At 46.8% G+C, this 16,762-nt stretch overlaps 1 long non-coding RNA gene across 4 annotated transcripts; it reads right to left on the reverse strand.

Annotated features, from left to right (window-relative positions):
- Positions 1-2,982: 2,982 nt before the first annotated feature.
- LOC139838537 (uncharacterized) lies at positions 2,983-16,597 on the reverse strand. Of its 4 annotated transcripts, none has more exons than XR_011755673.1 (5): positions 15,463-16,596; positions 14,899-14,983; positions 12,645-12,707; positions 5,402-5,464; positions 2,983-3,218 (listed from the first exon to the last, which is right to left on the reverse strand). It is a non-coding gene; the product is annotated as an uncharacterized lncRNA (long non-coding RNA). The 4 variants fall into 4 exon arrangements; XR_011755675.1 differs by lacking the exon at positions 2,983-3,218 and adding an exon at positions 3,227-4,200 and having other exon boundaries at positions 15,463-16,597; XR_011755674.1 differs by lacking the exons at positions 2,983-3,218; positions 5,402-5,464 and adding an exon at positions 11,007-11,443.
- Positions 16,598-16,762: the final 165 nt, after the last annotated feature.

The following is a 16,762-nucleotide window of genomic DNA, read 5'->3' on the forward strand; positions in this document are numbered from 1 at the left end:
AAATTTTATGTGAGAAAACAAAAAATTTCTACCGTGAACATGAACAAAAACCAAGATCCAATCTAGGAAGAAGCAAGATCTAATCTACAAGATCGAAGAAACGAGATGTATGTGAGACTAACCCTCGAAGATTCCAAAACCTACGAGATTAGATCTCGTTGTTGATGTAGTCGATCGTCCTATGCTGCAATCCGGCAGCACTTCCGTACTCGGTCGTGCGTACGGTGTCAATGAAGCTCGTCCTCTCCCCGTTCCAGCGGGCAGAGGAGGTGTGGTAGATCCCCTCTGAATCCCAGCAGCACAACGGCATGGTGGTGGTGGAGGAGGAGAAAATCTGCAGGGCTTCGCCAAGCCGGAGCAGATGTGTAGTGGAGGAGAGAGGGGCCAGGGCTAGGGTTTCAAGGGTGTGCCCCCCCTGCCCCCTCCCCTCTTTATATAGGGGGGGGGGTCGGTTTGGGTGGCCCCCCAACCCCCTAGATCCATCTAGGGCCGGCGGCCAAGGAGGGGGGGTTTTCTTCCCCCTAAGTTGATCCCCCTAGGGTTTTGGGGAACCCTAGTGGGCTGGCCGACTTTGGCCTTGAGGGGCATGTGCCCTGGCCCATTAGGATAGGGTGCATCCCCTCGGCCCATGCTAGGCCTCCTAGGGTCGTGGGCCCACTGGTGGGACCCCCGGAACCTTCTATAACCTTCCCGGTCTTCCACCGGAAAAATCCCGAACTTTTCCAAAACCTAGAAATCAACTTCCCTTATATGAATCTTATTCTCCGGACCATTCCGGATCTCCTCGTGATGTCCTGGATCCCATCCGAGACTCCGAACAAACTTCGGTCTCCATCTCATATTCCGAATCTACTTATGCGACATCGAACCTTAAGCGCGTCACCCTACGGTTCGTGAACTATGCAGACATGATCGAGACTCCTCTCCGACCAATAACCAATAGCGGGACCTGGAGATCCATAATGGCTCCCACACATTCAACGATAACTTAGTGATCGATTGAACCATTTATATACGATACTGATTCCCTTTGTCACGCGATACTTTACTTGTCCGAGGTTCGATCATCGGTATCTCCATACCTAGTTCAACCTCGTTTCCGACAAGTACTCTTTACTCGTACAGTGGTATGTCATCTCTTGTGACCTAGTCACATGCTTGCAAGCTAATTAGACGACATTCCACCGAGAGGGCCCGGAGTATATCTATCTGTCATCGGGATGGACAAATCCCACTCTTGATCCATATGCCTCAACTCACACTTTTCGAATACTCAATCCCATATTTATAACCACCCATTTACTCAATGGCGTTTGATGTAATCAAAGCATCCTTCCGGTGTAAGTGATTTACATAATCTCATGGTTGAAGGACTAGGTAACTATGTATCGAAAGCTTATAGCAAGTTGAACTTAATGGCTTGATCTCATGCTATGGTTACTATGGGTGTGTCCATCATATCATTCACCTAATGATATGATCTTGTTATTAATAACATTCGATGTTCATGATCAGGAAACCATGATCATCTATTAATCAACAAGCTAGTTAAATGAGAGGCTTACTAGGGACTCTGGTTGTTTACACAACACACATGTATTAATGTTTCCGGTTAATACAATTATAGCATGGAGTGTAAACATTTATCATGAACACTAAGATATAACAATAACTATTTTATTATTGCCTCTCGGGCATATCTCCAACACCTTGATCCCCACTGGGTACTGCTCGCCCCTGATCATCGGGCCGAAGCATGCTGGGCCGACTCGTTTGAACCCCCTCTGGCACGACGACTCTCCCCTGTAGTTGTCGTCTAGGCGGTTGCGTGCACTCCATGCTTGGTTGTTGGTGATGTGCGTGCGCGCGTCGATTGGCTGCCCGTTGGTGGCGACCATCACGCGTGGAGGGCGCGGCTTGACGGTGTTGTTAGTTGAGTGAGCGCCGCGGGGCGTTAGGGGCGGGAAGTTGTTGACGTTGGCGACTGCGCGGTTTGCTGCCGCAGAAGACGCAGCCGACTGGCGGAGGAGCGCAAGTACAACCGCCCCAGAGAATCATGGGCGGCGTACTGCTGCTCCGAGGCCTTGGCATGCTGGATGAAGAGGGCACCGTTGCCAGTGTCGGGGAGGATAGCGAGGGCTGCCTATGCGGCGACAACATAGTCTTCCAGCGATGAGTGCAGCGGCAGCCCGTTGGCGTAGACTTCTATGGGGGGGGATCGCCCGGCCCCCCGGTGGAGGTGGTGGTGGTGGCGGTGGTTGTGACGCCCCAAAACCGGTACCATGAGGATTCCAGCGAATCCACCGAAATCCTCACGATATCGATTCTAAGACGCCCTCCGACACGACATGCACGAAAGATCACACACGTGATGCCGGAGGAATTAACACGAGCGGTAACATTACAACAGGATTACAATAGAGCCCACAAGAAACCCTCTTCTGGCGAAGTGTTGATCTTCTCGACACCACTAATAAGAGTTCTTGCTCCACGTAGATCGGCGACACCACTAACAAGAAGTCATTGTTCCGTCGATGATGATGCGCTTCTGTCGGATCCTGCGAAGATCGGACCTACTAGGATAAAGGCAAAGATCGTCCAAACCGCGTCGGAACCTAAGACTCCAAGACATAGATAAGAGAAGATTCAAAACTCGGAAAGATAAGATGAGAAAGAATATAGATAAGGAGAAAAATTCAAAGCTAATCAGATCTATCCAACGATGTTTCAGAAAATAGGTTTTGACACTCTAAACTCAACGACCGTTGGCAAGGTTATCCTAAAGGCTGGACTAGTGGGGTACCGTCAACCTGATGCTCTGATACCAACTTGTGACGACCCTAAACAGGTACCATGAGGATTCCAGCGAATCCGCCGAAATCCTCACGATATCGATTCTAAGATGCCCTCCGACACGACATGCGCGACAGATCACACACGTGATGCCGGAGAATTAACACAAGCGGTAACATTACAACATGATTACAATAGAGCCCACAAGAAACTTATATATTACAACAACGACTCCAACGAGTCAAGATACAAATATACAATACAAAGATCCAAATCATACAGAAGATCAAATATGTCCGAGTAGGGACAAGATACAAATTGGACTAAGAGTCCTGAAGATAACCAATGGTGTCCATAACCCTGCCCAGGCCAAGCCGGAAGGGTAACCTTGCTAGCGTCGTTCTTCATCGTACATAACTTCAAACCTGCCCGGTTATGTCCCAAAGAAGCAGCAATAAGTACAGGTTCGTACTTAACAAGACTTCAAAACGTATAAGCATTCGTCAACCAGTCATCCTATGTACTTGAGGCACACATGGGACTTAGAGGACGCAAGAGGAACGTCATAGGCAATATGGTGGGATTAAGCGGCAGCGCGCAAGCACTAAAAACCTATAGAGACACTCTACAACAGTCGTCTATCAGAGAAGGTGAGAGAGCACATAAACTAACAGTTCTATACTCTGCAAACATAACACAGTCGATGTGTTCCCCCCTCACAAGGAAGTACTTACAAGGGCACTCACACGGTCGACAAGTTTTAACCAGTTATTATTTAAATTATTCTATCTTACTATGCAAGTTATTAGTATTGAAACAACATGTGTAAGTTGTCTATGGTCGAGTCATACAGCTCCAAGTCGTCCATAACCGCGGACGCGACTTATCGATAAGATTTAACCCTGCATGGGTGCACAAATGTGCCCACACGCACGATCAACCCACTTGCGACAGGTGGACATCACGACTCGCACTCTCCTTCACGACAACAAAGTCCAGGAAGCCACCAACCAAGTTGAACCCGTATCAAAGTCCGGTCGTGTCGCGACCCCGGAGGTCAGGGCTAGACAAACCCAGATATCACATCTGGCATAAGCCTAACCTAGATCTCTAGGGCTTACAGGGTGAGAATCGGTAACACAACAGTGACTCTACGACTGAAAGCAAATATATTACAACTCTTAGCAGAGTTAAGATCCAAATTTATTACACGCAGAGGTCACTGACCACAATTCAACAAGCAACGGAAAGCAAATTATGTTATCTAGATAACAAGACTGCAAAGGGCCTAAGAGGCCATAACATAAGGCGACGTCCCAGCCCATAAGTCTCAGGCTGCCGCCTGAGGAACTCCGAACTACTCGTCGACGTCGAGGTAGAAGCCACCATCAGTTGGAAGGATTTCCTCTGAAACAAAGCATGCAAGGCTGAGTACAGGGACTCAGCAAGACTTAGTACAACCTGTTAGCAAAGCGGGTATGCGAGGCTTTATGTGGAGCTTATTTTGCGGAAAGCCAGTTTTCCTTTGTAAACAGGAGGGAGCAGAAGCTCGTCTATTCAGACCATTTTCAAAAGGGGTAAGAGAGCGATATCAACTCTAGCTCTAAGATCATCATGTTGAATCCACCGAATCTTCATCATCACCTGAACCTGTTACCTAGGATCACCCCCTCGACACCCTGAGAAGGGATCCTTATCACACATTGACAGCAAGTTTTACGAACAGGTTCAAGTTGTCTATGATCATCACGTCCTTTCCCAAGTCGTCCTTAACCGTGGACATGACTTTTCGAAAAGATTTACCCTGCAGGGGTGTACAACTTTACCCACACGCGCCGACCGACTCTTAGTGCCACTAGTATAACACACTTCCTTGGTGTGCTGGCAGAGGGTGGTCGACCAAAACCTTTCCCTTACTTCGCCTATTCCATGAGTCAAACTAACTGGGGAGCTCCGTCATCGTAGGTAGCCACTCTCCAAGGCGGTCCCGGTCATTATGCGCAGGGGATCCAGTTCAATGCCTCCAGCATCCTTCACCCTAGCCACGCCCTGTATGATGCACTTTGAAAACCTTTTCCATCTTTCCCCCATGCGTATGGCAAATGGAACTCGCAAACTAATTGACTCATGGGTAAGCTAGGTAAGTTCGGGCCAAGGGGTTCCCATGGGCCCCGTGTGGCTGTACGCTCAGTCTTCGTTCCAGAGGCAAGAACTCAGGTCCTAGTATCGGCGAGAACGAGTCAAATCACCACATCCCCATGTGGCGGCCCATCCAAGCCTTTAGCATGTTTATTAACACCATCACTGATCTTACCACGTCATCCTGTCAAACTAGGTTCATTCGTAGCTCTGATTCATCAACCGGATGGATCAGACTTCAATAGCTAAGCATGGCTAAGCATAACACATATACGGCTCTAGCGATGCGAACAAGCTCAGACCTAGTTTTGCTGGGAGCGGTGGATCAGTAACTCTGGGCTACAAGGATGGAGTTATGCACACATAGGATATCTACAACTGCCGATAAAACATATTTGAAGCGGATGCAATATGTAAGAACCAGAAGTAAAGCATTTCGAAAGCATATATGAACCAGGTTAGGACTTGCCTTGTCCCTCGTTGTTCTGATGCTGCTCTTCGGTGGCGTTGATCTCAGGCTCGCGTTCGGTCCCTATCGAGAAGAACCAAATACCGGAAAGGAAGAGCACAATCAAGACAAGGTACAATGCAATGCATATAAAATATGATGACATGTCATATTAAAGGGGTTTGGGTAACCCTAGGTGCATCGATGGAAATTAAAGGGGTTCGGCTTCGAACCCCGACATATGAGAGGGGTCAAATTAGGGTTTCTACTAAGGCTCATATTTAATTGGTTCAAAGATGTATGAAACATGGATAAACAATTAGGAAATGTTTTTCTGATCATTTTGATATATAATTTCATATTTTCTGATTTAAAATGAATTACTTATGAATTTCCAGAATTTAATTCATTTTAAATCATTTTCTAAAAATTATACAAAAACAATAAAAGTTTAACAATTTGGACCCACATGTCATAATTTTATTATTTTCTAATCATTTATGAAATTATTAAATATCTGACAGTAGAGCCCACATGTCATATTATTTTCTAATTAGAGAAATACAGAAAATAATTACTGAAAATGGAAAAACTATTTATGGTGGCATGGCCATGAGCTCACAATTGAGCTCGGTGGAGCTCCAATCCGGCGATTGGAAGGGCTCCTGGGGCGCGCGTGAGGGGGAAACAAAGCGCCTCAACGCGCTGAGGCGTTTGGTGGCGGCGCCGCCCCATTTGCGTCGCCGGAGCACGGCCGGCGGCGATGGAATGCGGCGGCCGGGGCAGGTGCTGTGGTGCCGCGGCGCTAGGAGGCGAGGGGGAGCAGGGCGAGGGCACAGGAAGAGAGAGGAGCTCACCACGAGTTCGATGGTGAGGTCGACGACCGCCGGGAAAGCTCGCCGGCGGCGAATTTGGCCGGGGGCCGGCCGGCAGACGGGTTCGGGTTAGGGTTGCTGGGGGCTTCGGGGCCGCGGGGGAAGGGGAGAAGTGGGGGATTAGGGTTAGGGGCGGCGGTGGCGAGCTACTTGTAGCCGCCGGGGGGCGGCGGAGCTCATCCTGGCTGCCGGCGCCATCGGGCGGCCGTGGCGCTGCCAGGCAGCTGCTTTGGCCTGCGGGGAAGAAGCCATTTTTGCACATACCCCCTGGAAAAAGTGTTGGGCTGGCAAAGGGGTGCGGCTGGGCCACTTGGGCCATGTTTGGGCTGCGGCCAGGGAGGAGAGAAGGAGAGAGAGAGAGGTGGGCTGAGCCCAAGGAGAGGGAAGAGAGGGGCTCTCTCTATTTTTTTCTGGTTTTTATTTCTCATTTCAAATTCAATTTTCAAATCTGTTTTGAATTTTGTTTGAACTCAAATTTTGCAGAGAAGATATTACACACACATGGACTTATTGAATAACAACAAAACCATGTTGCTTAGTATTAAAAACTTGGAAGATTTGAATGAGAAAGAGATAGAGAGGGATTTGCATAATTCAAAATGGAGATGCAAATTTTACTTAGATGCAAACTATATGCATGCAATGCTCATGAACACTCATTTATTCAAGATAACAAGGTTGGGATGTTACAACTCTACCCCCCTTACAAGAATCTCGTCCTCGAGATTCCTAGATTTTAGAAAAGAAGGAAGGGTACTCAGATCGTAAACGATCTTCTCGTTCCCAGGTTGCTTCTTGCTCAGAATGATTAGACCACTGAACTTTCAGGAACTTGATGCTCTGACATCGAGTTTTACGCTCGTCTTCATCAAGGATACGAACAGGATGTTCTCGATAAGTTAGATCCTCTTGAAGGTCAAGAGTCTAGTGATCAACACCACGGATAGGATCTTTGAAGCAACGCTTGAGTTGGGACACATGGAAGACATCATGAACTTCAGGAAAATTGGAAGGTAACTCCAACTTGTAGGAAACATTACCACACTTGGCAAGGACGCGGAAAGGACCAACATAGCGAGGAGCTAGTTTGCCTTTGATACCGAAACGACGAACACCCTTGAGAGGAGTGACTCGAAGATAAGCTTGATCACCAATTTCATACTTCACTTCTTGATGATGGCGATCATAGTAGCTCTTTTGACGTGGTCGAGCAGCTTTCGTACGCTCGCGAATGATGCGAACTTGATCTTCTGCTTCATTGATTATATCTGGTCCAAAGAACTTTCTTTCTCCAGTTTCGGACCAGTTCAAAGGAGTTCTACACCTTCTGCCATACAAAGCTTCAAAAGGTGCCATGCCCAGGCTAGATTGGAAGCTGTTGTTATAGGTGAACTCGGCAAATGGAAGGCACTTTTCCCAATCTTTACCGAAGGATATAACACAGGCCCTGAGCATGTCTTCAAGAATTTGATTCACTCTTTCGGTTTGACCACCGGTTTGAGGATGATAGGCAGTGCCGAAGGAAAGATGAGTTCCCATAGCTTTCTGAAAACTTTCCCAAAATTTGGAAGTAAACAAGCTTCCACGATCAGAGATGATCTTCTTGGGAACACCATGAAGAGTGACTATCCGGGACGTGTATAGATCGGCCAGTTGATTAGCACGAATATCTTCCCGAATAGGAAGGAAATGAGCAACCTTGGATAGACGGTCAACCACTACCCATATAGCATCTTTTCCATTTTTGGTCTTGGGGAGACCGGTAATGAAATCCATGCCAATTTCATCCCATTTCCACTCTGGAATTGATAGAGGTTGCAGAGTGCCAGCAGGTCTTTGATGTTCAGCTTTTACGCGACGACAAACGTCGCATTCAGCAACAAACTTAGCGATCTCTTGTTTCATCCCAGACCACCAGAATCTTTGGCGAAGATCCCGATACATCTTGGTACTACCAGGATGGATGGAGAGTGGTGATTCATGAGCTTCTTTAAGGACTAGCTCTTTGAGATCCAATTTATCCGGCACGACTAGATGCTTACCGAAATAAACGGTACCTTGATCATCAATGGAGAAACATTTAGCAACTCCGCTAGCAATGTTCTTCTTGATCTCGGTAATGCCAGAATCTTGCTTCTGAGCCTTATTGATCTGGTCTTCAAGAGAGGGCTTCACCTCAAGATTAGTAAGGTATCCACTAGGAACAATCTCGAGGTTGAGTTTTGCAAGTTCCTCATAGAGAGAAGGTTGCGCTTGCTTAACCATCAGATTGTTGCAATAGGACTTCCGACTTAGCGCATCAGCAACGACATTGGCTTTGCCTGGTTTATAGTTGAGACCCAAGTCATAATCTTTTATGACTTCTAGCCATCTTCTCTGTTTGATATTCAGATCCGGATGGGTGAAAAGATACTTCAGACTTTGATGATCTGAGTACAACTCGCAACGATTACCATAAAGGTAAGGTCGCCATTGCTTAAGAGCATGGATCACAGCTGCAAGCTCGAGATCATGAGTAGGATAATTGAGCTCATGTGGTTTCAACTGTCGAGAGGCATAGGCCACCACATGGCCATCTTGCATCAACACACATCCGAGCCCTTGGAGAGAGGCATCGCAATAGACAACGAAGTCTTTGCTTGTGTCCGGAAGGACGAGAACAGGAGCAGTAGTCAGTTTGGTTTTCAAAACCTGGAAACTCTCTTCAGCCTTTTCTGACCATTCGAACTTCTTGTCTTTCTTAAGAAGATCGGTCATTGGCTTGGCAATCTTGGAGAAATTTTCAATGAATCGGCGGTAATAACCCGCCAGACCGAGAAAACTTCGAATCTCCTTAGCTGACTTAGGTGTCTTCCAGTCAAGAACGGCTTGAACTTTATCTGGAATGACTGCAACACCTTTTTCAGAGATAACATGACCAAGGAATATGAGCTCTTTTAACCAGAACTCACATTTGGAGAATTTGGCGTAGAGACAGTGCTCACGAAGTTTGGTTAGCACCAGACGGAGATGTTCCTCATGTTCATCTTCGGTTTTGGAGTAGATCAGAATATCGTCGACGTAGACCACGACGAACTTGTCAAGATACTCCATGAAAACATAGTTCATGAGCCGCATAAAAGTGGCTGGAGCATTTGTGAGGCCAAAGGACATGACAGTGTACTCGTAAAGACCATAACGAGTTGTGAACGCTGTCTTTGGAACGTCCTCCTTGCGGATTTTGATTTGATGGTACCCTGATCTCAAATCCATCTTGGAGAAAACTGTGGCACCGGACAACTGATCAAAAAGATCATTGATTATAGGAAGGGGTATTTGTTCTTGATTGTCACTGCGTTGAGCGGACGGTAATCAACAACCAGCCGCGGAATGTTTGTATCTCTCTTCTTGACAAAGAGGGCAGGGCAACCCCAGGAAGAAGCACTGGGTTGTATGAAGTTCTTCTCTTCTAACTCCTCTAACTGCTTCTTCAGTTCAACCAACTCTTCCGGAGGCATACGATATGGTCTCCGGGAAACAGGGGCAGTTCCGGGAACCAACTCAATGACAAAGTCCACACTTCGATCAGGTGGCATGCCAGGTAACTCTTCAGGAAAGACATCTGGAAAGTCACGGACCACCCAGACATCGGAGATTTCTGGTTTAGATAGGGCTTCAATGGCATATAACTCGGCTTCAGGGGTAAACCTTGCCGACGGAGGTATTGCGGATGGAGCCCAGTACAGAACACTTTTGCCAGAAAGATTGGTCAGCACAATAGACCTAGCTGCGCAATCAATGACTGCCTTATGCTTTACTAGCCAATCCATGCCCAAGATGATATCAATATCAGTTGACTTGAGGGCAATGAGAGAGGTGGGGAACCACACTGGCCCTATACTGATTATAACCTCAGGGGTAATCCAGATAGTTTGCCAATGAGAACCAGGAGTTGTGATCTCTAGAGGGGAGGGCATTGTCTCGAAGGGTATATCATGCTTTCTTGCAAACTCTTGAGACATGAATGTATGCGATGCTCCGGAAATCAAACAGAACTGTAGCTAGGATTGAGTTTATATAGAGCGTACCCATTAGGACGCTTGGATCCTTTTCAGCCTCATCAGAAGAGACATGGGTCAGACAAGCACGACAAGAGGAGGGATCAACGGAATGGATCTTGGGTTAAAGGCCAGCATCATGTACTTAGATTCACACCAAGTGAACCCAGCACAATCCGGGACCTTCGGTTCAAGTCCAAGGGGAAAACACAAATAAAGGGTTAACTACTATCTGAGTGACACAGAGGACACTACGAGGTAGTAATCACAAGGTAACTTTCAAGAAGCCATACCTAGCTTCAAAAGTATTATTCAAGAAAATTAGAAAGGGAAGGAGGCATCCAAGGTAAAAAGAAACCTTGAATCCTAGAACAGAATTATGTGGAACCCACAAAGTAAAAAGATCATGAGAAACGGATTTCTTGGAAAGGATTCAACGGAATGATAACATTCACTGAATGGAAGGAACAACATTCAGATCAACTGATGTAACTTTAGGAACACTGAGCTAAGCAACCAAGTACGGAGTACTTTTTAGAGAAAACAACCCAAACTCGTAGATCCTATAAGTTTGGAAATATCAGGGTAGAGGTAAAACCTTTTTCAATCAAAACAAGGTAAGATGACCCAACATTGGAATGACACTAGATAAGGAGTAAAAATAATCCTATTCAGATGCTTTTGCAAATACTTTTAGCTTTCAAATAGTTTTCACAACTACTAGACTCAACATCGACCAGTCGAAAGGGTTTCCTATAGGCATTCCTGCTCTGATACCAAAACCTGTCGCGACCCCGGAGGTCAGGGCTAGACAAACCCAGATATCACATCTGGCATAAGCCTAACCTAGATCTCTAGGGCTTACAGGGTGAGAATCGGTAACACAACAGTGACTCTACGACTGAAAGCAAATATATTACAACTCTTAGCAGAGTTAAGATCCAAATTTATTACACGCAGAGGTCACTGACCACAATTCAACAAGCAACGGAAAGCAAATTATGTTATCTAGATAACAAGACTGCAAAGGGCCTAAGAGGCCATAACATAAGGCGACGTCCCAGCCCATAAGTCTCAGGCTGCCGCCTGAGGAACTCCGAACTACTCGTCGACGTCGAGGTAGAAGCCACCATCAGTTGGAAGGATTTCCTCTGAAACAAAGCATGCAAGGCTAAGTACAGGGACTCAGCAAGACTTAGTACAACCTGTTAGCAAAGCGGGTATGCGAGGCTTTATGTGGAGCTTATTTTGCGGAAAGCCAGTTTTCCTTTGTAAACAGGAGGGAGCAGAAGCTCGTCTATTCAGACCATTTTCAAAAGGGATAAGAGAGCGATATCAACTCTAGCTCTAAGATCATCATGTTGAATCCACCGAATCTTCATCATCACCTGAACCTGTTACCTAGGATCACCCCCTCGACACCCTGAGAAGGGATCCTTATCACACATTGACAGCAAGTTTTACGATCAGGTTCAAGTTGTCTATGATCATCACGTCCTTTCCCAAGTCGTCCTTAACCGTGGACACGGCTTTTCGAAAAGATTTACCCTGCAAGGGTGTACAACTTTACCCACACGCGCCGACCGACTCTTAGTGCCACTAGTATAACACACTTCCTTGGTGTGCTGGCAGAGGGTGGTCGACCAAAACCTTTCCCTTACTTCGCCTATTCCATGAGTCAAACTAACTTGGGAGCTCCGTCATCGTAGGTAGCCACTCTCTGAGGCGGTCTCGGTCATTATGCGCAGGGGATCCAGTTCAATGCCTCCAGCATCCTTCACCCTAGCCACGCCCTGTATGATGCACTTTGAAAACCTTTTCCATCTTTCCCCCATGCGTATGGCAAATGGAACTCGCAAACTAATTGACTCATGGGTAAGCTAGGTAAGTTCGGACCAAGGGGTTCCCATGGGCCCCGTGTGGCTGTACGCTCAGTCTTGGTTCCAGAGGCAAGAACTCAGGTCCTAGTATCGGCGAGAACGAGTCAAATCACCACATCCCCATGTGGCGGCCCATCCAAGCCTTTAGCATGTTTATTAACACCATCACTGATCTTACCACGTCATCCTGTCAAACTAGGTTCATTCGTAGCTCTGATTCATCAACCGGATGGATCAGACTTCAATAGCTAAGCATGGCTAAGCATAACACATATACGGCTCTAGCGATGCGAACAAGCTCAGACCTAGTTTTGCTGGGAGCGGTGGATCAGTAACTCTGGGCTACAAGGATGGAGTTATGCACACATAGGATATCTACAACTGCCGATAAAACATATTTGAAGCGGATGCAATATGTAAGAACCAGAAGTAAAGCATTTCGAAAGCATATATGAACCAGGATAGGGCTTGCCTTGTCCCTCGTTGTTCTGATGCTGCTCTTCGGTGGCGTTGATCTCAGGCTCGCGTTCGGTCCCTATCGAGAAGAACCAAATACCGGAAAGGAAGAGCACAATCAAGACAAGGTACAATGCAATGCACATAAAATATGATGACATGTCATATTAAAGGGGTTTGGGTAACCCTAGGTGCATCGATGGAAATTAAAGGGGTTCGGCTTCGAACCCCGACATATGAGAGGGGTCAAATTAGGGTTTCTACTAAGGCTCATATTTAATTGGTTCAAAGATGTATGAAACATGGATAAATAATTAGGAAATGTTTTTCTGATCATTTTGATATATAATTTCATATTTTCTGATTTAAAATGAATTACTTATGAATTTCCAGAATTTAATTCATTTTAAATCATTTTCTAAAAATTATACAAAAATAATAAAAGTTTAACAATTTGGACCCACATGTCATAATTTTATTATTTTCTAATCATTTATGAAATTATTAAATATCTGACAGTAGAGCCCACATGTCATATTATTTTCTAATTAGAGAAATATAGAAAATAATTACTGAAAATGGAATAACTATTTATGGCGGCATGGCCATGAGCTCACAATTGAGCTCGGTGGAGCTCCAATCCGGCGATTGGAAGGGCTCCTGGGGCGCGCGTGAGGGGGAAACGAAGCGCCTCAACGCGCTGAGGCGTTTGGTGGCGGCGCCGCCCCATTTGCGTCGCCGGAGCACGGCCGGCGGCGATGGAATGCGGCGGCCGGGGCAGGTGTTGTGGTGCCGCGGCGCTAGGAGGCGAGGGGGAGCAGGGCGAGGGCACAGGAAGAGAGAGGAGCTCACCACGAGTTCGATGGTGAGGTCGACGACCGCCGGGGAAGCTCGCCGGCGGCGAATTTGGCCGGGGGCCGGCCGGCAGACGGGTTAGGGTTAGGGTTGCTGGGGGCTTCGGGGCCGCGGGGGAAGGGGAGAAGTGGGGGATTATGGTTAGGGGCGGCGAGCTACTTGTAGCCGCCGGGGGGCGGCGGAGCTCATCCTGGCCGCCGGCGCCATCGGGCGGCCATGGCGCTGCCAGGCAGCTGCTTTGGCCTGCGGGGAAGAAGCCATTTTTGCACATACCCCCCTGGAAAAAGTGTTGGGCTGGCAAAGGGGTGCGGCTGGGCCACTTGGGCCATGTTTGGGCTGCGGCCAGGGGGAGAGAAGGAGAGAGAGAGGTGGGCTGAGCCCAAGGAGAGGGAAGAGAGGGGCTCTCTCTATTTTTTTCTGGTTTTTATTTCTCATTTCAAATTCAATTTTCAAATCTGTTTTGAATTTTGTTTGAACTCAAATTTTGCAGAGAAGATATTAAACACACATGGACTTATTGAATAACAACAAAACCATGTTGCTTAGTATTAAAAACTTGGAAGATTTGAATGAGAAAGAGATAGAGAGGGATTTGCATAATTCAAAATGGAGATGCAAATTTTACTTAGATGCAAACTATATGCATGCAATGCTCATGAACACTCATTTATTCAAGATAACAAGGTTGGGATGTTACAGGTCGTATCTCCGAAGTGGACCTAGCTATTTGCGATAGCGTACTAGGTGGTTTAAACACATACTGGGGCGATAAACCACTTTGCAGCGGCTCCGCGACCTATACGTGCATACTAGAAACAAGGGATACAGGGCACCCTAGGGCTTCCCAAAATAAATAAGTAACATGCTGGCATGCACGCAACAACAAATTGTAAAACATTGCAAACTAGTTGTGGCCACTGGACAAAGCTGTAGATTCCAGCAGTGGTCGAGGGGAGACCCAAAAACATATCCACGTGTGGTTAGAGCGCTCAGTCTCGGAATAGATAATAAGAACTCGAGTCCTAGGGGACATTAGTGAGTCAAAGTTCTGATGCTTTCGCAAAGGGGCTCACAGATGCCTTTGCTTACCATTTTAGTTGTTAACAATAAGTAAAGCATGATTATCTCCAACAAATATATCCATAAATCATGTGTCATGATTCCCTAACAGATAACCCGATAAGATAACAACAACGGTAACAAGATAAGACAGCACTAACATGCACTACGACTCACAAGGCATACCCGAAACCAAACAACAGCTGTAGGAGGTTGGTGGAGACAATATAGGCTTCTTGAGGTAACAAGTGGAAGGGACACGTGACAAGAACGCAACTTAAGGCTAGGATGCGGGAGAAGGCAAAATAAAATAGGTGAGCGACTTCTGCAGAGGCAGAAGTATGGGAAATACTTGCCTGTTAAAGCTTGCCGAGGAACATCTGGAGGACTCGTCGTATCTCACCACACCACTTCGCGATCCTATCCGGGAAGAAGCAAATGCTGGACAAACAACGTATGCAAGTCTTACTACTACGGATACGAAGATCCAGCATAATCAGGATGGTATGCATGACATGGCAAACATGATGCAATGCACTTATCCGGATTAAGCGGGGTCGAAATCCCGACAATTAAATATTAGTTCAAGTTATTTTTCTACCGACAAATTAAATGTTGATTAGTATTGCAAAGGCATGGCATGGGTGAGCTACACAATATTAAGCGAAGCGGGAAACCGTATCCGGCAATTCCCAAATACTCCGCATATTAGTTATTAGGTGCGATGCAAACTATCACGACACAATATGATGCGAGATGCAAACAATTCATATAGATGGCATATTATTATTCCTCATGTTTTTCAGATTAAAATAGACATTTTATTTGTAATGTTTGAATTTACAAATCTCAAGAAATGATATAAAAGATTTGCAAATATGAAAAGAATAACAGAGATGGTTAATAGAACTGGGCCGGACCTGAGCCAGTGCAGCGATGGAATACAAATTGCCACCGGATTTAGATCTCCTAGTTGACTGGTTCAGTTGACGTACAAAGAATGGAGCAGGTTATTTGGAATAACAGAAAAACAAGTGAGTTTGCATCCATAAAAGATAACTGGGTAGAGGAGCAGGTAACGATCCAACTCCATTGACATCACATCTCCTCCAGAATTGGAACGCGCATGATTTTGAACCACAGAAGGGTGCAGCGATATAAGGCAAACAAGAAGGATGCTACGCATGTGGCGTTGGGATGGATATCAATATCGACAAAACGGAGGACATGAAAGAACTGCTGTTCGGATATACAGTATAACTGAAAGTGTGTGCTGTTTTTCTGGACGAATTTCAGATCGGAGCAGCCAGGTGATTGCGGACGGAGACGACATGCGAACGACGGCTATCGGTACAGGAAACTGAAGGAGAGGTGGAATTTGCCGGAGGCTCACCAGGAGGTTGCTGTCGTAGTAGACATGTGGTTCGGAGGAGACGGAGACGAGGACGTAGAGGAAGAAGACGCGTTGCAGTTTCGGGAGGAAGACGAGGATGGCCTTGTCCGTTCCAGAGCGGCTCCAGAACGGGTATAATGTCGAGGACGAAGTGCAGGTTACTGCAGACCCATTCCCGCTCGCAGCGCGGCGGACGGCGGCGAGGAACGGCAGCGAAGCGGACGCGAAGTTGCAGAAAACAGATGACGAGAACTGTCGTCAGATATTGGTGACGCGGAAAAGAGCTCAGATGCAACGGGGGAAGGACGGGGAAGAAAGAGCATCTCACCAGGAAACGATTGGACACCTCTGGGAGGCCGGAGGTAGACGGAGGTGGCCGGAGACGACGATTTCTGCTGGTGGTCGGAGACGAAGATGGAGAAGAAGACGACGATTTCGTGATCGATTTGAAGCTTTCTTGGGTCGACGAGATTCAGCGTGACGAGGAGCAACTCGTGGTTGCCTTGGCTTGGCGAGGGGAGGCCGGAGTCAGCGGGGCGCCGGGGTTCTGCCGCCGGGCAAAACCCTCTCCGTTTTCTTCCGTGAAGAAGGGGAAAGGAAGGGAGTGTGGGCGATGCAGATGCGTGTGTGTGTGTGTGGAGATAGGAAATATATATATTTCAGGCAATAGATATATATATTTCAGCTCCACGTCCAGGGAGAAAGTCATGAAGGAGGGAGTGGTTGGGGATGGCGTCGCTAGCGATGGGAGGCTTCACGTTCCAGGGTGAGTGATGATTGAAGGAAGAAGAGAGCATGATTGCTGGCTGAAAGACTGAACGGTGCCT

Source organism: Lolium perenne, chromosome 3 (assembly GCF_019359855.2).
Source record: "Lolium perenne isolate Kyuss_39 chromosome 3, Kyuss_2.0, whole genome shotgun sequence".
NCBI classification, from domain to species: domain Eukaryota; kingdom Viridiplantae; phylum Streptophyta; class Magnoliopsida; order Poales; family Poaceae; genus Lolium; species Lolium perenne.